At 47.0% G+C, this 21,407-nt stretch overlaps 1 protein-coding gene across 1 annotated transcript in view; it reads left to right on the top strand.

Annotated features, from left to right (window-relative positions):
* The window catches only part of WNT4 (Wnt family member 4), a 62,103-nt gene that overhangs the window by 19,898 nt on the left and 20,798 nt on the right, over nt 1-21,407 (top strand). The window lies entirely within an intron of this gene.

Raw genomic sequence — 21,407 nt, forward strand, 5'->3', positions numbered from 1 at the left:
CCTTTGGAAAGCTGGACTGGAGAGACTTCCTTATGGCCCATTCAATCAATGGCCAGAGTAGATATCTTGGAGGAAAGGAACCAAGATGGAGCAGAGTGGGGGCCTTTGGAAAGCTGGACTGGAGAGACTTCCTTGTGGCCAAGTGGAAACAGCCCAACCTTTCAAATCAAGTTCTGTGGAGCACCAATCGGATTGTTCACTTTTCTTACAGCTGAACTAAGATTGTGTCCTTGGTCCCCTCCTTAGGAATTTGGTGGGGAGGGGGAGGAAACTGAGGGAGAAACCCAGCCTGGACTAGATAGGAATCTCCCCTCAAGTGGGGTTTGTTGTTGGGTAAACTATGCACCCGGTACCCTGATCCTGAGATAACCATTGCAGAAACACCTGGTCCCCACTCCTTCCCTCCAGGCGTGGGCTCCAGTGGTGCAGGCAACCCTAATTGCATGGGCCTAAGCAGCACCCAGCAGGCTCTGCACCCAAGAAAAGCATAACTGCCAGTGCTGGGGATTCCCCAACAGCCTTGGCTACCGCTGCTGCCAGCCCCACCCAGGGCCTTGCCAGTTCCCCTGGGAGCAAGAATCCAGAGAAATGCCCTTTCACCAGGATTCCGAGGCAGGGGAGGGGCAGAAAACAGCCCCTGGAACTTAGGGAGCGCAGGCCCACAGGAAATAGCTAGCATTTATATGTTTTAAGATTTGCAAAACACCTTCATATGCTATCTTGTTTGATCAATGGGAAAGTCCAGTCGTTGTTGGGCCAACATGCCCTCGACATCCCGGGAAACCCACTCCCAGACCCTTCCTCACACTGATTGCTTAGCCGTACCCCACTTCCTATCTCTGCGGGGCATCCCAGACCTTGACTCCCTTACCCGAGAGGTAGGTGCTCTCTCTATCCACAGATGAGAAAACTAAGGCTAACAAAGGGTTAGTGAGTTACCCAGGCTCACACAGTTTCTAAGGTTCGGAGGCTGGACTGGATCTGCTGTACCAGCCATCTACCTAGAAACAGAGCCTGGGAAAGCTGAGACCATCAGCGACAGAGGCTGGAGGGCAGGGCCATCAGGATGGGAAGTGGGGGGACTAGACCCCCCGCCAAAGATAAGGGAGAGGGGCTGGGGCCTGAGGGCAGGAAGTTGTGAGGGGTTGGGCCATCAAGACAGAAAGTGGGGGGGGTGGACTCTCAGAAATAAGATGGGGGGGCTGGGCTCTCTGGACAGGAAGTTGGAGGCCTGGGCCATTAGGCAAAAAAGGGTGGATGGACTCTGAGAGATAAGATGTGAGGGAGTATGGAAGTGTGTTTTGCATGACAATAAAAAGAAAACTTAAAAAGAAAAAAGGAAGATGTGAGGGAGCTGGGCCTTCTGGCCAGAAAGGGGCCATTGTAGATTAAAGGGCAATTCGGTGTTCAGAGACATAGTCTGACTCTTACCAGTGGTGGGACTGGGACGTTGGATGAGTCCTGAGCCTCATTTTCTCCTTCTGTGAAATGGGAATTATAGCCTACACCCCCTCAAGTCCAGAGGTGTTAGAGGAGAAAGTACTGGGCTATAGGAAGACCTCTAGAACTAGGCCCTCAGAGATAGGAAGCGAGGAGGAAGGGGGGCTGGACACTGTTGATAAGAAGAGGAAAATAAGGCCGCCAGAGATAGGGGCACTAGATTCGGGGTCAGTAAAAAACCTCACACCCTGCCTCAGACACCCCTGAACAATTTTGTAACTTTTCTGCATCTGTTTCCCTCATCTTCAAGATGAGGAGGTTGGACCAGACAACCTGGAAGGCCCCCTTTATCCCTAAATCTCTGAGCCTCAGGAGAATTGGGCCTGGTCACATAAGAAATGGGAGGAGATGGGGTTCTAAGCCTTCAGAATGGCAACTGCCTGATGGGACACTCAGTGGAAGGAAGCTGGCACCTTGGGATGAAAAGTATGAGGCTTGACTCTCCAATAGGAAGTGGGGTAGAGGCAGAGCTTTCCGAGCCAGGATGTGGAGGGAAGTGGGTTTCCCAGGGATGGGGATGGTATGTTACCCCAACAACCACTCAGTTTTCCCACTGAATCAGGCTCTGGGGACACGAATGCCCTCATGGTGACTAAGGTGGCCACAGCTAGGTCAGCACTTGGCTCAACCCGGCCAAACTAACCCAACTAGGCATTCCATCCCTTTCCCCTCCACCCCATTTGTAGGGCTGGAAATCAGCAAGGAAGTCCCAAGGAAAAAAAAAAGGATGAGATAGAAGCAATCCCTACACACATAGTGCCAAACCCCTCCATATTTCTCTTGGCCCAAACCCAGTGTCCAGCACTGTCAACCCTCCTACAAGGCCCTGGCCCTCCCCCCAAATTCCAGACTCTAGGAATGGCCTCTGTGTCCAAGCTCTCCTACCAACTCCTTTGTTTTCACCTGGGGAGGGAATGGGGAGAGAACTTTTAATGTCTAGACAGTTCCTCAGCCCTGAGGCCTGGACTCTCAGTTCACAATGAAATGGGAAGGTCCCTCCTCCACAAAAAGATGGCCTCTTCTGCAGGAAGGTGTAAGAGGCAAGACCTGGTTCCTCCAGGACCCACAAGCACAGAAGTGAGACAGGATCGGTTCATCAGGGAAGGACAGTAATTAAATTCAATTAAATAAGCATGTAGTAAGTCCTTGTTGTCTGTGTGCCAGGAACTGTGCTAGACATTAGACATAAAAAGGGGGGGTGGGGGAATCATCTCTGCCCTCAAGAGGTTTATATTCTAGTCCTCAGATAAATAAAAATAAAATACACACCAAGAACTTTGGGAAAGAAAGAGCATTAACCACTGGGGAAGAGAGAATAGGAAAATCCTTCTTTTTAAAAATGTTTTTAAATAGTTTTTTTTAATATTTTTCCATGTTTACATGATTCATTTTCTCTTCCTCCCCTTTTCCATTCCCCCTCCCAGATCCAGTAAGCACTTCCACTGGGTTGTACAAATGTTATCACTTATACCTATTTCCATATTATTTATTTTTGCAATAGAGCAGTCTTTTAAAGCCTAAACCCCCAATCAAAGACCCTTATAAACAAACAAGTGATTTGCTTTTCTTCTGTTTCTACTCCCACAGTTCTTTCTCTCAATGTGGATATCGTTCTTTCTCACATTTCCCTTGGATCATCTTGTAGTAGCAAAGTCCATTACATCGTATTGTCACAGTGTTTCACTTTCTGTGTACTGTCACAATGTTTCACTTTCTGGGTACAGTGTTCTCTTGGTTCTGCTCATTTCACTCTGCATCTGTTCCTGGAAATTCTTCTAGTTTATTTAAAAATAGAAAAACCCTCTTAATCTTTGAATTGAGTGTTGAAAGAAGCTAGGAATTCTAAGAGGAAAGTGGTGGTAGAGGCCATTCTGGACAGAGAAAATAGCCCTGAGGCCAGAGATGCCTTAGACAAGGAACAACAGTGTGATAGTTTGACCAGAACCCAGTGTTTGAAATCTGGAAAGATAGGCTGGTACCAGGCTGTGAAGGATATTATTTTATTCTAGAGGAAATTTGGAACCATTGAAACTTCTCAAACAGAGGAGTGACAAGACCATACCAATGCTTTAGAAATATCCATTTAGCAGCTGTTTGACAATTGGATGGAGCAGAGGAGAGTGAAAACCAACTAGGAGATTACTTCCAGAATCTAAGCAAGAGGTGATGGCAAGAAGGAAATGGATTTAAGAGGCGTTATGGAAGTAGAATAAATAATATTCGTCAATGATTGGATATGGGGGTTGAGGGAGAATGAAGAGTCAAGTTAACAAACCTGGACTGGACTGGACTGGAAGGAGGGGGATTGGGAGAAAAAATGGGTGAGAAGAAAGATAATGAGTTCTGTCTTAATTGAGTTTGAGGTGCATTCAGAACATCCAAGTGGAGGTGGCTAGCAGATAGTTTGAGATGAAGGACTGGAGGTCATGATGGTGACATAGAGATGACAGTGGAACTCATGGGAGAGAATATGATCACAAAGAAAGAGAAGAGGGCCCAGGACAGGGAACCTTCGATATATGGACAGGGAGGATAATCCTGCAAAGGAACAATCAAAGGCATGGGAGAACAGGGAGAGCCTTGTCATTAAAAACAAAGGGAGGAAATCTGGTCTCAGATATTTCCTAGCTGGATGACCCTGGGCAAGTCTCTTCCCCCTGGTTGCCTCAGTTTCCTCATCTGTCAATTAAACTGGAAAAGGAAATGGCAAACCATTCCAGTATCTTTGCTATGTGGTCCTAGGCAAGTCACTTTACCCTGTTGGCCTCAGTTTCCTCATCTGTCAAATGAGCTGGAGAAAGAAATGGCAAACCATTCCAGGATCTTTGTCAAGAAAACCCCAAATGGGGTCACCAAGAGTCAGACACAACTGAGAATAACTGAAGAAAATGGAGATAATCATGGCACCTATTTCCCAGGGCTGTGAGCATCAAATGATATAATATTTATAAAGTGCTTTGTAAACCTTAATGTGCTCTATACACACTAGCTATTATTAATACTTGAACTTCCCATATCACAGGGGTCATGAGGAAATTCCATCCCCAAGAATCTGTGGTTCTGGCAGTGCTCCCTCTCCCAACATAGGTCACCGATCCCAACTCCCCACCATGCCTACGCGTCACAGATCACAACCTTCCCCACCCCCACCCCCAGGCTTTGGAGACTGAAAGGCAAGGTGGTATTCTGGGACTGGAGAGTCAGAAGAGCTGGGTTCAAATCCCTGCACCAGCTTGCACAGGTTCCCTCTGAGCCTTACTTTCTCCCTCTGTGAAATGGGAATTACAATACTCACACTGTCCACCTCCTGGGGTTGTCACTAGGGGGAAGTGCTCTGTTAAGTTGAAAGGGTCATGAAAATGGGAGCTGTGAGCATTCTCATGTCTGGGTCATTTGGAACCAAACAAACCAATCTCCAATGGCTGGTCGTCTCCACCCTTGCCTGGCTGGTCCTTCCCAACCAGGAGTAATCAAGGACTTTCCAGCCGGTGGTTGGACCTGTCAGCATTTGTACCCAGTCAAAGGCAGAAAAGCCCTTAAAGATCATCCAGACCAAACTTCTCATTTTACAGCTGAGGAAACCAAGACCTGGAGAGGAGTCACAGCATTGAAGTGGCAGAATGGAGATTTGAACTTGGGACTCCAAGTCTCTGATTTCACGCAGCCTTTTTTTCTTTTAAGCCTCCCTTTTTGTCTTGGTAACAACTCTAAAAACAGAAAAAACAAGGACTGGGCAATCCAAGTTAAAATGACTTGCCCAGGGTCATCTAGCTAAGAAGTATCTGAGGCCAAATTTGAACCCAGGTCCTCCTAATTCCAGGCCTGGGGCTCTATCCACTGTACCATCCTAAAATGACCCTGCAGTCTACAAAGGCACAAGTGAAAGAGGAATGTTGTGATCTGTGTAGGGATTTGAACTCAGGGCTTTTGACTCTAAAACTGTTAAAAATGAAGCATTATAAATTGCTAACAAGGGACATAAACTATGGCTTTCATAGTATTATCCCAGATTCCCAAAATTTCAAAGCTGCAACAGATGTCACTGACCTTCCTGTCCAACTTAGGGGTTCAGAAAAAAATTATTCTCTACAACATACATGAGAAACGGTAAGTCAGCCTTTGCAGGGAGACCCCTGAGGAGGGAAACCCACCATTCCCCAAGGGAGCCTCCTCTGTTCTTTTTTTCTTCAGACCCTTTACCTTCTGTCTCAGAATGGATATTAAATACTAGTTCCAAGGCAGAAGAACGGTAACAGCTGACTAGGTGGCTTGCCCAGGGTCACACAGCTAATAAATATAATCATAATTAATATTATTGAATAAATAATAAAAATAAATGCAAATGGTCAAATTTGAACTCTGGTCTTCCTGACTCCAAGCCCAGCACTCTACCCAGGGTGCCATAGCTGGGACTTGTATAGTAAAGGACTTTATATAAATTTCTTCATTTGATCCTCATCAAATGATAAGGTAGATGGAGTGGGGTCACTGCTATTGGCCCCATTTTACAGGTGAGACATCCGAGGCTTAGAGTCTAAAGTCACATAGCCAGTAAGAACCTAAAGCTGCAGGGCCATTAGGTGCCTCCGTGGTTAGAGCACCAGTCCTGGGGATTGGAGGGTTCAAATCTGGCCTCAGACACTTCCCAGCTGTGTGACCCTGGGCAAGTCACTTAACCCCCATGGCCTGGCCCTTCCCTTTCTTCTGCCTTGGAACCAATATACAGTGCTGATTCTAAGACAGAAGGTCAGGGTTAAAAAGGGGAGGGGGGGTGAGGAGAAGTAATGGGAAGGAAAAGACAATAAAGGTTCATTAACTGAAAAAAAAAACCTTAATTTTTTTTTTTTTAATATCCTGGGTTTGCAGTTAGGAAACCTGAAGACGGCTAGCAGAATGACTTGGGGCAAGTCCTCAGAGGACGAGTTTAAACGGGACCCTAGGCATCAAGTAGCGCCCTCCTCTCATTTTGCAAAAAAGGGAAACTGAGGCCTAGAGACAAAAAAGAAGTTTTACACAAGCAGCAAGTAGAGGGCCAGGACATCCTTGTTTCTTCTCTGGTCCTCGAGTTCTCACCTCTAAAACAACTTATCCTCAAAATGTAGCCCTCGGCGGTGCCTTGGGAAAAAGCACTTTGCGAGCCCAACGTGGATGGCCAAAGGCTGAGCGCCATTTTTTTGTGTGTCGGCTCAGACGGGAATGGGGCCCAGCTCTGGGTCCGGGCAGGCCCCCGAGGGAGTAAGTCCATGCCTCGCTTGTTCCGGCCCCTTGCTTGGCCTCCTCCACCCCAGGGGAGGGGATAATGGTGAGGGCCATAAAGACGCTCTAGGTGACCCGGGGTGACAGGGAAGGCCAGAGGAGGAGGGAGGGGACAGACAGGCCCCAGGGGCCTGGCCGGGCACCCAGCCCGCCTCGGCCTCCTGAGCCCTATTTCTCGTCCCTTCGGCTGGCCTGGCTTTCTCCAGAGACTGGGCCGCCGGGGAGGAGCCGGGGAGAGGTCCAACTTTTACTCTAGGAATTTGTACATTTAAAAAAAAAAGGAAGAAAGAAACCTGGAAGAGCTTGGGGCCGGCCCACCTAATTTTAGTTTTAATGAAAACAGCAGGTGGCCAAGGGGATCGGATCTTCCTGGCAGGCCTGAGGCCTTCAAGCCTTCCAGGCGGGTGGCCAGGGCAGCCGAGCAGGAGGGGCTTCTTGGAAGGCCCCGGCCCCTGCCTCCAGGAGACCCTTTTAGAAACAGAGGCTACGGGGAAGCGGCAGGCAGGGTGCCCGGGCCAGGGAGGGTAACCCGACCAGAGGTAACAGGAAGGCTCGGGTCCTCGGGCTGCTGGGAGCAGGTGGTAAATCAGTAACCTGGTATTTAGGCCAGGAAGAAGCCTAAATGTAGGTGTTAACGATGGAACTGGAGACACGGTTTGAAGAAAGGCGGCAGCCGGATCCCTCTGTAGGGCCGGGGATGGACAGGGGGGTCCAGGGGCTCAGGGACCACCTACTCACCAGGCCCGTCTCCTCCGGAGGTCTCCAGCCATGGCTCGTGCCGTTCCTAGGGAGCTCAGTCTCCTCCAGAAGGAATAAAAGGCCCTGCCATCTCTGTAGGGAAAGTTGGGCCATTTTGTCAGCCAGAGGGGCTCCCCCGTCACTCCGAGCACGTGGGGCACCGAGGAAGGACTTCTAAAATGTTTATTGCCTTGATTTGCTCCTGTGGCTATCACTAACTATCAATCAGCCCCTGGCAGAAGTTCTAGGGCTGAAAAGACCTTAGAACACAGAATGTCAGCGCCCACGAGAAACTCAGAACAGAAAATGTTAGAGATGGGATGAACGTTAGAACATGGAATGTCAGAGTAGAGACATCACTTAGAACACAGAATGTAAGAGAGGGAAGGCTGCTTAGAACACAGGATGTGAGAAGGAGAAGACTGCCTAGAACAGAGAATGTCAGAGCAGGGAGATTTATTAGAACACAGAATATAAGAGAAGGAAGATTGCTTAGAACACAGGATGTAAGAAGGAGAAGACTGCCTAGAACAGAGACTGTCAGAGCAGGGAGATTTATTAGAACACAGAATGTAAGAGAGGGAAGATTGCTTAGAACACAGGATGTGAGAAGGAGAAGACTGCCTAGAACAGAGACTGTCAGAGCAGGGAGATTTATTAGAACACAGAATGTAAGAGAGGGAAGATTGCTTAGAACACAGGATGTGAGAAGGAGAAGACTGCCTAGAACATAGAATGTGAGAACAGGGAGATATATTAGAACACAGAATGTAAGAGAGGGAAGATTGCTTAGAACACAGGATGTGAGAAGGAGAAGACTGCCTAGAACATAGAATGTGAGAACAGGGAGATATATTAGAACACAGAATGTAAGAGAGGGAAGGCTGCTTAGAACACAGGATGTGAGAAGGAGAAGACTGCCTAGAACAGAGACTGTCAGAGCAGGGAGATTTATTAGAACACAGAATGTAAGGGAAAGAAGGCTGCTTAGAACACAGGATGTGAGAAGGAGAAGACTGCCTAGAACAGAGAATGTCAGAGCAGGAAGATTTATTAGAACACAGAATGTAAGGGAAAGAAGGCTGCTTAGAACACAGAATGTGAGAAGGAGAAGACTGCCTAGAACAGAGACTGTCAGAGCAGGGAGATTTATTAGAACACAGAATATAAGAGAAGGAAGATTGTTTAGAACACAGAATGAAGTGCTGCTTAGAACACAGAATGTCAGAGCAGGGAGATTTATTAGAACACAGAATGTAAGAGAAGGGAAATCACTTAGAACACAGGATGTAAGAAGGAGAAGACTGCCTAGAACAGAGACTGTCAGAGCAGGGAGATTTATTAGGATACAGAATGTAAGGGAAAGAAGGCTGCTTAGAACACAGGGTGTGAGAAGGAGAAGGATGCTTAGAACATAGAATGTCAGAGCAGGGAGATTTATTAGAACACAGAATATAAGAGAAGGAAGATTGCTTAGAACACAGGATGTAAGAAGGAGAAGACTGCCTAGAACAGAGACTGTCAGAGCAGGGAGATTTATTAGAACACAGAATGTAAGAGAGGGAAGATTGCTTAGAACACAGGATGTGAGAAGGAGAAGACTGCCTAGAACAGAGACTGTCAGAGCAGGGAGATTTATTAGAACACAGAATGTAAGAGAGGGAAGATTGCTTAGAACACAGGATGTGAGAAGGAGAAGACTGCCTAGAACATAGAATGTGAGAACAGGGAGATATATTAGAACACAGAATGTAAGAGAGGGAAGATTGCTTAGAACACAGGATGTGAGAAGGAGAAGACTGCCTAGAACATAGAATGTGAGAACAGGGAGATATATTAGAACACAGAATGTAAGAGAGGGAAGGCTGCTTAGAACACAGGATGTGAGAAGGAGAAGACTGCCTAGAACAGAGACTGTCAGAGCAGGGAGATTTATTAGAACACAGAATGTAAGGGAAAGAAGGCTGCTTAGAACACAGGATGTGAGAAGGAGAAGACTGCCTAGAACAGAGAATGTCAGAGCAGGAAGATTTATTAGAACACAGAATGTAAGGGAAAGAAGGCTGCTTAGAACACAGAATGTGAGAAGGAGAAGACTGCCTAGAACAGAGACTGTCAGAGCAGGGAGATTTATTAGAACACAGAATATAAGAGAAGGAAGATTGTTTAGAACACAGAATGAAGTGCTGCTTAGAACACAGAATGTCAGAGCAGGGAGATTTATTAGAACACAGAATGTAAGAGAAGGGAAATCACTTAGAACACAGGATGTAAGAAGGAGAAGACTGCCTAGAACAGAGACTGTCAGAGCAGGGAGATTTATTAGGATACAGAATGTAAGGGAAAGAAGGCTGCTTAGAACACAGGGTGTGAGAAGGAGAAGGATGCTTAGAACATAGAATGTCAGAGCAGGGAGATTTATTAGAACACAGAATGTTAGGGAAGGAAGATTGCTTAGAACATAGGATGTCAGGCGGAGAAAGATACTAAGTCTGGGCTCAAGGGCCCTATTGTGTGTGACCTTGGACAAGTCATTTCCTCCTCTTATAAAATATGAGATTGACCTAGATGACTTCTGAGGTCCCTTCCAGACCTAACTCTGTGCTCCATAAACTGACTGTGTGATCTCGGTCAGAATGAGTCATTTCCATCTTGGGGAGCTTCAGTTTCCTCACTAATGCTATGTTGTGGGTAGCAAAGCTGAGAAGCCAGATCATCTTCTAAAGCCAAAACCTAGAATTGAAAAGGGATGTCTTCCAGAGAATCAGTGACAAAGTCTGACCTGAACTAATTCAGGAAGGAATAATCTAGGGTAAATATTGATTACAGGGCACCTGGTTGGCTCAGTGGATTGAGAGCCAGGCCTAGAGATGGAAGGTCCTGGATTCAAATCTGACCTCAGACACTTCCCAGCTGTGACCCTGGGCAAGTCACTTGACCCCCATTGCCTAGCCCTTACAGATCTACCTTGGAACCAATACACATTATTGATTCTAAGATGGAAGGTGAGGGTTAAAAAAATTTTTTCAATGTAGCCAGAGTGAGGATGACTGCAGAGAGCTGAAAGTCTATGAATGGGTCCAGCAGAGCCCCAAATTCATTACTCCAGGAAACGAAGGGACAAAGACTGGGAAGGCCTCTAGTGATTTTGGAGACCCTTCCCTTCATCTCCACTCTGCACACAGACCTTCAGGCTCTGGAGAGACTGGCCTGGAGGAGGTGATAGGGTTAGATTGAAGACACAAGCCAGGCCAGAGGGAGCTGGGACGATGTCCTGGCTGACCACAGAGGATCCAGTGCCTGAGAGAACATGTGGGGCAGTGGGTAGCGCTGAGGTCTGCTCTTTCCTATCAACATGCCATCAGCATGTCTGGCCTTTGGTTTCCTCCACTGTAAAACAGAAGGGAATGGGCGATGAAGACCTCAATGATCTGGAAGGTCTCGTCCAGTTTTGAGTGCAGGACAGTCCCCGAAATCCTGGAGAAATCCTTCTCTTCCTTCACCTCCCTTCCCTGGCAGCCTTCCCTCCCCACCCCCAAGCTAGAAGGGAGCCCTCCCTAGCGGAATGGCTCAGACTTCCTATTTGGCCCATTCTGTGCAGCTAATGACATTCTGGCTTTTTCTTTTTTTTTTTATCTAGAGACACGATCTAATCATCTTTTATTAGAATCAACAGCAAAACAACTAACATTTTTTCTATATTTTATAGATAAACCAAATAATTGGAAACTATAAATTAAATATATATAAAATATTTTCTACATTAAATTTGTATTTGTATATAATGGGTGTTAAGTACTTTACAAATATTATCTCATTTGATTCTCACAACAATCCCAAGAGGCAGGTCCCCATTTTACAGATGAGGAAAACTGAGGCAAACAGAGAGTCAGTGATTCCCATCTCAGGGTCACACAGCTAGTCAGTGTCTGAGGTCAAATTTGAACTCAGATCTTCCTGATTCCAAGCTGCTCCTTATAGCTACCTCTGATTTTTTTTCTTTTGGATAAGTTGTCTCCCTTCATGGAGGCAGATGAGCCACTTGTCTGTAGCCTACAGTGTCTGAGAGCTGCCTAAGAGACGCTGATTATTAGAATGACTAACCCAGGGTCATACAGCTAATATGGCAGAGGCAAAGCTTGACCCCAAGTCCTTGTGACTCCTCTGTCCACTGTTCCATGAGCCCCTCTGACATCCCAACTTCTGGAACAGAGATTTGTGCCCATGTCTCTGCGCCTCCCCATCCTCACCCCTAGACCTAGGGCAGGGATCGTATTGGATCTCATCTTTGTGCCAGCACCGGCTCTGCCTCCCCACAGGGTAAGCCCTGAATTATCATTTTTGAACTGGGGCCGAACATCTGCAGGGAGAGGACTGGGAAGGCCAAGCCCCAAAGCTCAGGAAGCTTCCTTTGCCAGCCCTGAGGTTAGCCCCAGCCCTGAGGGATAGCGGACGGGAACTCTGGTTGTGGAGGCAGAAGTCCCCGGTATTTAGATCCCACTTGCTTGGTGACCTCGCACAAGTCGCTTCTCTCTTTGCCTCCTTTTCCTTGACTATTAAATGAAAACATTGAATTGATTATTTCTAAGGTCTCTTCTTTCAGCTCTGACACTTCATGTTCTTTGTTCTAAAGACTCTCCCAGCTCTGACATCCTGTGTTCCAACATTGTGTTCTAAGGTTCCTGTCAGCTCTGACATGATCTCTGCTAAGACCTCTCCCAGATTTGAGATTCTTGTCCTAAAACTCCTCCCAGATCGGATATTCTGGATTTTAATCTTCTTCTACCGAAGCCATCATATATTCTAAAATTCCTCCATTATATAGTCTTAGGTTCCTTCGCAAGGGCTGTCTCAGCTCTAATATTCTGTTCTAAGGACTCTCCCAGCTCCGACATTCTCTGTTCTAAGCTCTCTCCCAGCTCTGAAATTCTCTGTTCTAAGCTCTCTCCCAGCTCTGACATTCTCTGTTCTAAGGTTTCTCCCAGCTCTGACATTCTCTGTTCTAAGGTCTCTCCCAGCTCTGACATTCTCTGTTCTAAGCTCTCTCCCAGCTCTGACATTCTCTGTTCTAAGCTCTCTCCCAGCTCTGACATTCTCTGTTCTAAACTCTCTCCCAGCTCTGACATTCTCTGTTCTAAACTCTCTCCCAGCTCTGACATTCTCTGTTCTAAGGTCCCTCCCAGCTCTGACAGTCTCTGTTCTAAGGTCTCTCCCAGCTCTGACATTCTCTGTTCTAAGCTCTCTCCCAGCTCTGACATTCTCTGTTCTAAGGTCCCTCCCAGCTCTGACATTCTCTGTTCTAAGGTCTCTTCCAGCTCTGACATTCTCTGTTCTAAGGTCCCTCCCAGCTCTGACATTCTCTGTTCTAAACTCTCTCCCAGCTCTGACATTCTCTGTTCTAAGGTCTCTCCCAGCTCTGACATTCTCTGTTCTAAGGTCTCTCCCAGCTCTGACATTCTCTGTTCTAAGCTCTCTCCCAACTCTGACATTCTCTGTTCTAAGGTCTCTCCCAGCTCTGACAGTCTCTGTTCTAAGGTCTCTCCCAGCCCTGACATTCTCTGTTCTAAGGTCTCTCCCAGCCCTGACATTCTCTGTTCTAAGGTCTCTCCCAGCTCTGACAGTCTCTGTTCTAAGGTCTCTCCCAGCCCTGACATTCTCTGTTCTAAGATCTCTCCCAGCTCTGACAGTCTCTGTTCTAAGCTCTCTCCCAGCTCTGACATTCTCTGTTCTAAGGTCTCTCCCAGCTCTGACATTCTCTGTTCTAAGGTCTCTCCCAGCTCTGACATTCTCTGTTCTAAGCTCCCTCCCAGCTCTGACATTCTGTGTTCTAAGCTCCCTCCCAGCTCTGACACTCTCTGTTCTAAGCTCCCTCCCAGCTCTGACATTCCCTGTTCTAAGCTCCCTCCCAGCTCTGACACTCTCTGTTCTAAGCTCCCTCCCAGCTCTGACATTCTCTGTTCTAAGGTCTCTCCCAGCTCTGACATTCTCTGTTCTAAGGTCTCTCCCAGCTCTGACATTCTCTGTTCTAAGGTCTCTCCCAGCTCTGACATTCTCTGTTCTAAGGTCTCTCCCAGCTCTGACATTCTCTGTTCTAAGCTCTCTCCCAGCTCTGACATTCTCTGTTCTAAGGTCTCTCCCAGCTCTGACATTCTCTGTTCTAAGGTCTCTCCCAGCTCTGACATTCTCTGTTCTAAGGTCTGTCCCAGCTCTGACATTCCCTGTTCTGAGGTCTCTCCCAGCTCTGACATTCTCTGTTCTGAGGTCTCTCCCAGCTCTGACATTCTCTGTTCTAAGGTCTCTCCCAGCTCTGACATTCTCTGTTCTAAGGTCTCTCCCAGCTCTGACATTCTCTGTTCTAAGGTCTCTCCCAGCTCTGACATTCCCTGTTCTAAGGTCTCTCCCAGCTCTGACATTCTCTGTTCTAAGCTCTCTCCCAGCTCTGACATTCTCTGTTCTAAGGTCTCTCCCAGCTCTGACATTCTCTGTTCTAAGGTCTCTCCCAGCTCTGACATTCTCTGTTCTAAGGTCTCTCCCAGCTCTGACAGTCTCTGTTCTAAGGTCTCTCCCAGCTCTGATATTCTCTGTTCTAAGGTCTCTCCCAGCTCTGACATTCTCTGTTCTAAGGTCTCTCCCAGCTCTGACATTGTCTGTTCTAAGGTCTCTCCCAGCTCTGACATTCTCTGTTCTAAGGTCTCTCCCAGCTCTGACATTCTCTGTTCTAAGGTCTCTTAGCAGCTCTAAATCCAGTGATCTATTCAACCTCTCTGAGTCTTGTTTTCTCATCTGAAAGATGGAGATGATACTCCAAAGGGGGTTTGGAGAGGAGATGATTTTGTGGGCTGCAAAGTGCTGTAAGTCAGATTGTTGCTGTTAACTGGTACTCTCGGAGGAGGAGAAGGAGGAGGCCTCCTGCTTGTGGGCCGTTGGCAGGGTGCCAGCAGCATTCTGCATGGGGAGGTCTGGTGTAATCATCAGATCACTGGCCTGGGATCAGAGGACTTTCCACCAAGTGGTGTCCCTGACATTTGTCAGCGAGCCGTGTGGCCCATCGCTAGGTCTCTTCATTCCCGAAGGCTGGCTGTTTCCCCCCCCCCCCCCCCCCCGTGGGATCATCAGTCAGCTTTAAAGTGTTTCCCAACATGAGCCGAGGCTGTTATGATGGGGGGTGCCCCCTCCAGGGGAGATTTCCTGGAACGTTCCCCAGGTAGGGCATGATGCCGGTCACAGCCCGGGACTTCCTTAAACCCCTCCAGGGACTGGAGACCAGCAAGCCGGAGGCTCTAGGCTTGGGCTACCTCAGCCCAGCAGGCCAGGAAGCATTCTCCTGGGGCACCCTTTAGGGAATGGGGGTGGAAGGGGGCAGGAATGGGGAGAGGCATGCCCAGGAGGATTTAGTCTGGAAAATATGACCATGGAGCCTGACTGCCCTGGCTCTAACCCCTTATACAGATACATCAGCTCTTGGGCATCTCTGGCAGCAAAGAGCAAGCATTGGGTTGAAGGCCTGACTCAGCCACCAATTGGTCAACAATTTATTTCTCCTCCTTGGGACTCAGTTTCCCAGACTGTAAAATGAGGAGACTGATGATATTATAGTTCCCTTCCAGTGCTAAATGCTATAATTAATATAAAAGAAGTGCCCTGTGCATTGAGGAAAAAGGGGGGAAGAAGAACAAGCATTTATTTAAGTGCTTACTATGCATCAGGCCCTGTGCTAAGCACATAGTATAGAATCATCAATTTAGAGCTGCCAGGGACCTCAAAGGCTCTCCATCTGGTCCAGCCTCCCCATTTCACAAATGAGGAAATTGAGGCTTAGAGATATCAAGTGACTTGCCCAAGATCACAAAGGTTGTTTGTGGAAGAGCCAGGAGCAATACTCAAATCCTCTAACTATAATTCCATGTTGTCTCCACCTGCTTCTATGATAGCCTCCCTGAAAGAGTAAAAAGCTCCTCGAAGGCAGAAGATATTTGATTCTCGTCTCTGTATCCCAGCACCTAGCATGGACCATAATTAACTGATCATCTAGTGACTTGGTTGATTGATTGATACTCATTGCTTGATTAAGGGTGTGAGATGCATAACCCTCAGAGACAGAGGTCCAGACTCCACTTCTAGAAGCCAGAGTCCTGGAGAGGAGAGGGATTAGGGGACTTCAGAGCTGGGAGGGACCTCAGGGCTCAACTAGTCCAAGTCCCTCATTTTACAGAAGAAGACACTGAGGTCCAGAGAGGAGAAGCACCTTGCCCAGGCTCACACAGCAGCAGAGAGATGAAAGTTGCCTCTGGCTGTGAGCAGGGAAACAGAAATGAAGGAGAGACAGTCTCTGACCATGACCCCCAACACCAAGGGGATCTTGGGACCACAGCAGCCTCCTCCCCACTCCCTTGGGGCCTGGCCAGCAGCATTGTAGCCTTGCCTTTGTCCAAGAGACCCAGAGCAATGGGCCTGGGGCCCTGGCACCTGCCTATAGGACCAAACTCCTGACCCTGCAATGGGGGGCTGCTCCTGCAGCCTGGGGATCTGGGAGAAACCACAGATTCCCAAGCTTGGCTGTTGGTGCCCCCTACAGGCCTTTGGTACTATGCACAGCAGAAAGGGGCCAGGGTCAGCAGCTGGTGGGGAGGGGAGGAAAGGGGAAGAGGACATAGATTAACCCTCATCTTACAAGATTCCCCAGAATATTTCCCCTGGGAAGTCATCCTCTCATCAAGTAAGATTAGTCCTGAGCTGAGAGGAAAGAGTAGGAAGAAACATTCCTGGGAAAAGACAGATGATTGGGTGGGTGAATGGAGGGATGGATAGATGGATGATGGATAGAAATATGGATTAAAAGATGGATGGATAATGGGAGGTCCTAGGTTCAAATCTGGCCTCAGACACTTCCTAGCTGGGTGACCCTGGACAAGTCACTTCACCCCCATTGCCTAGCCCTTACCACTCTTCTGCCTTGGAGCCAATACACAGTATTGACTCCAAGATGGAAGGTAAGGGTTTAAAAAAAAAAAGATGGATGGATGATAGATGGATGATGGATGGAGAAATGGATGAAAAGATGGATGGATGGATGGATGGATAGATGGATGGATGGGTGGGTGGGTGGATGAAGTGATCAGAAAAACATAAACCTCTTCTTTCAAGTCTCCTGATCTCTTTTCCACCTTCTGTCCCCGTCTCTCTCAAGCTGTCTTTATTTCTGTGATATATTCTCCTCACCTCCAGCCCACCCAATCATTCATTCTGTTCTATCTTACATTCTGAGCTGTCCATAACCAGAATGAGCCCTTCTGTAGGTAAGTTTCCTACTTCCCACAAAGGTCTTCAAGCAAGGGCCAGATAATGATTTACCAAGAAAGTTCTACAAGGGAGTTCTTTTTTTCAGGGAATGGTGTAGACTAGCTGTCTCCGTCTCCAGGTCCTTTTCAACTCTGAAATTCTGCACTTCCAGGGACTTTAGGGCACTGGCTTCTCCAAAAGAATCCTTTCTGGGGGAATGGGTTTCTGTGGTCTACATCCTAAGTGAGATAGCAACATTGCAAGCCCTATGAGCTTTCTGTAGATCCAGAGAGAGAGATGCCTATGGGAAGGAATGTGAGGAGTCACACTCAGAAAGGTTTGTTTCATTCTGATTCCAAAACCTTCCCATTCTTAGACCCTATGGTGATTCTCAGATCCATGTGGTCCAGGTTTTCCCTTCAGGGAATGGGGACAGGAGAAGGCCCCGAGAGCAGGATCACAGGGAGACAAAGACAACTAAGATAAGTAAAGTGATGGTTCCCAGATAAATGTTGAAGATGAAGGTAGCTGGTAGAGTGAAAAGACTAATCCGAGTTTGGGGGTTCGAGACTGACTGGCATTTGGGATCAGAGACTATCAGTGCCAGAAGGGACTCTAGCTTATCCAATCCAACGGGAATCTGTCATTTTTATAGAGGAGGAAACAGTCAAAGAGTGACTTGTCATAGGTCACACGAGAAGTTAGTGGTGGGACCAGAAACTGAACCCAAGACTTCTTATTTCCCAGTAGAGTGCTCTTTCCACTAAACCATGCTTCCTTTCCTTTCATAACCCTTCACCAACCCCCAGGACTTGCCATCCAACGTGACCTTGGACAAGTCTCTCCTCTGAGCCTCAAATTCTTCCTCTATAAAATAAGCAAACAAACTACTAGCACTTCGTGCTTTGTAAATCGTAAGGACCTATAGAGATGAGAGCCATTATTACAATAATTTTGGTAGTTTGGGGATGGAGCCAATCTAACCAAGGTTAGATTTCTCCTTAGGAAAGCAAGGGAGAGAGGTAGACTGGATAAACCAAAAAGATAGAGGAACAGAGAGAAGAAAAAAACGGGAAAAGAGAGACAAGAGAGGGAGGTAAGAAGAGAAATGCAAGCTTTCCTTATTTCCAAGATCCTTAACCTCCTTCTCCCCTGTCCACCCACCCATTCCTTTTCTCTTTTCCAAGAGGACAGACAGCCTGGATCCAAGGGCTACAAGAGAGGAAGTCCCGACTCTCACCAATATGTAATAACAGGGATCACCTTCCTCTGTGGTTAGCCCTGGGCTGGGGGACAGCAAAGAGGAGGGCTTGAGAGCAAGTTTTAAGGGGAGGAGGATGAAAACAGGAACCCCATCTCTGTCAGGCTGTCAGGGGAAGACAACGAGCAGGGAATGTGGGCATGAGAAACAAGCTTCTTGCACAGTAGGACTGGGTTCTCATGGGATTGGGGAGCCCCTACTTCTACCTTCACCCTACCCCCATAGCAGTTAAGTAGTAATTCCCCAGGAAGAGATAGGAAGAGCTGGTCTTAGTTTCTTGAGGCCAAAGAGAGATTTGGGTCAATGATGGTACCTGTCTTTGATCAAGACAAGAGATGTGTGGGTCCCCAGGCAGTCAGTCCCGCTACCCTAGATAGATTTCATTTTCTCAGAATCTCCTGATTTGTGAAACTACAAAGCCCCTAAAAGATAGAGCACTACAATGAGGGAAATGCCAGACGTGGATCTGAGTTCTAGTCTCAACCTTCTTTTTTTGTCAGGCAACTAGCATTTATGAAGGACTTACTATGTGCCGGGCACTTTACTAAGCATTGAGGGTACAAAGAAAAACAAAAGACAATCCCTGCATTCAAGGAGGTCACAATATAGCTGGAGAGACAACAAACAAGCAACTGTGGAATCCAACAAGGTCAAAATTGTAAAACATTTTCTCCCACGGTGCCTGGCACCAAGCAACTACTAGACGAACCTTAGCTATTATTGTTGTTATTTTTATGTAGAAATTAGCGATGTCAACAGAGGGGAGGCAATATGAAGAGGATGAGGGAAATAGACCTAACAGAGGCAACAGATTACGGGACTTTACTCCCAACTGTGACCCTTCCTGTATGACTATGAGCAAGTCACATCCCTCTCCAGGTTTCTGTTTTTTCAACTATAAAATGGAAATAGGACCTGGAACCTACCCTCATCTTCTTCTCTGAGTGGTTATGAAGAAAGGATAGCCTGGGTTCAAATTCTACCACAGATGCTTACTATCTGTGACCCCAGATGAAAAAGCCTTTGATCTCTTAGCCTCAGTTTTCTCATCTCTATTACAGGCATAAATTCAGCACTTAATTTCAGAGGAAACCTTCCCTCTGTTCATTATTTCCTATTTGTCCTGGATACAGCTTGCTTGGTATACAATGGTTTGCATATTGTCTTCCCATTAAATTGTAAGTTCCTTGAGGGCAGGGGCTACCTTTTGCCTCTTTTTGTATACCCAGCTCTTAGCACAGTGCCTGGCACATAGTAGGCACTTAATAAATATTTGGTATGGAATTGTTGGGAGGACTGAATGACCCTCACAGAAATGTAAGCTGTTTTTATTCCAGGACCCCAATTCCAGCCTCTACACTTCAGGGCACCACAGAATTCAGAAGGTGGAAGCCTTGGGTAGCCCAGTGAGGTGGGCCAAGTATGGCATTGGGAGGGAAGTGGCATGGGGTGGAGCTGACTGGGTGTTAAGGGAGCCCTGCAGTAAGGGGTGACTGCTGCCACAATCCCCATGCTGCTGCTGACTTTGGTTAACTCCAAGGGACCTCAGCTTTTTCCTAGTGGTGCTTGGCCAGGGTATTTCCTGGACAGGGAGACAGGGCACATTCACATGGCAGAGAGCACCACCACCCTCCCCACCCCCATGGCTCCCTGAGAGTCCGGCAGGGAAGGGAGGAAAGAGCAGCTGCCAAGCCAAGAGAGAACTTGGCATGCAGGCCTGGTCCCCAAGGCAGGACAGCTCCTGTGCGGGGAACTGTGAGCTTCCAGCAGTGTCCAGAATCCCTGAGGAAGGACGCTTTGGTTCCTCATGGGATCAGAGGGGACCAAAAGAGGGGGATCAGTTTGCCCAAGGTCACCAAGGCAATAAACAGCAGAACGGGGATTTACACCCAGGTCCTCATCCTCTGGACTGGGAGGAAAGCCCAGCAGGCAGAACAAGGAGGAGGGGGTGGAGGTGCCAGGAAAATGGAGTTCAACTTGACATAAATAACTTCTTCATTTAAATGAAAATTCTCTGAGGGGAATAGGCTGCCTCCAGAGAAGGTAGGATCCCACTATTAGACATCATCTAGCAAGGACTAAGTCACTACTAGAGAGGATTAGGAGGATCCATGATTGAGAGCCTGGAGGACCTTGACCATCACTTAAATCCAAACTCCTCGCTTCACAAATTAATAATAATAAACAGTTAAGTGACCCATCAAGCCTGGAGTCAGTAATAGCCAAGTTCAAATTCAGCCTCATATACTTACTAACTGTGTGACCCTGGACAAGTCATTTAACCTCTGTCAACCTTAGTTTCCTCATCTGTAAAAAATGGAGGCAAAAATAGCACCTATCTCCCAGGGTTGGTGTAAGGATCAAATGAGATAATAATTGTAAAGTTTATGTAAATGTTTGCTATTATCACTCATGGGCAGCTGGGTGGTGCAGTGGATAAGAGTATCCTGGCTGGAATCAGAAACACTCATCTTCATAAGTTCGAATCTGACTTCATACACTAGCTGAAAACAACTCAACAACATAGTGTAGATAGATAGACAGACAGACCAATAGACAGACAGATAGACAGACCAATGGATGGATGGGGGGCGGGATGGATGCAAGATACAAACAGTAGAAAGAAGTAACCTTAGAGAAGGTACCAGTGGCTGGGAGGGCTGAGAAAGGCCAATGGCCAACCACTCCAGTATCTTTGCCAAGAAAACCTCAAATGGGGTCAGCAAGAGTCAGACATGTGTAAACCACAAAATTCTTTCTAATAATAATAGCAATCATGTAGCCCTTTAAGATTTGAAAAGTGCTTTATACATATTATCTCATTTGATCCTCACAATAACCCTTTAAGGTAGATGCTATTTTAGATGAGAAAACTGAGGCAAACCAAGGTTAAGCTACTTGTCCTGGGCCACAGAGTTAAGTAGGTGGCTAAGGGAGAATTTGAACTCAGGTCTTTCTGATTCTAGTCCAGCACTCTATCTAATATATCACCTAGCTGGCCCCAGATGAGGAAAAAGGAGTCTTACAGCCAACTAACAAGAATCTGGGTCAGAATTTGAACTCTGGTCTTCAATGTCTATCTGCTTCACCATATTGCTTATCAGGCATTGACTAGATTTGAAGATTCTAATATAACATAATTCAGCAAGGAAAAGTTTCCATCTAAACTATCAAAAATGGATAGCCTCTGGGTGGCTAGAGCACCAGGCTTGGAGTTCAGAGGTCCTGGGTTCGAATGTGGCCTCAGACACTTCCTAGCTGTGTGACCCAGGGCAAGTTCATTGACCCTCCCTTGCCTAGCCCTTACTGCTCTTCTGTCTTAGAATCAATACTTACTATAAGTGCTTTTTTCCTTAGGTAACTTTATTTTGTT

The sequence above is a fragment of the Monodelphis domestica genome, chromosome 4 (assembly GCF_027887165.1).
Source record: "Monodelphis domestica isolate mMonDom1 chromosome 4, mMonDom1.pri, whole genome shotgun sequence".
Taxonomy (NCBI): domain Eukaryota; kingdom Metazoa; phylum Chordata; class Mammalia; order Didelphimorphia; family Didelphidae; genus Monodelphis; species Monodelphis domestica.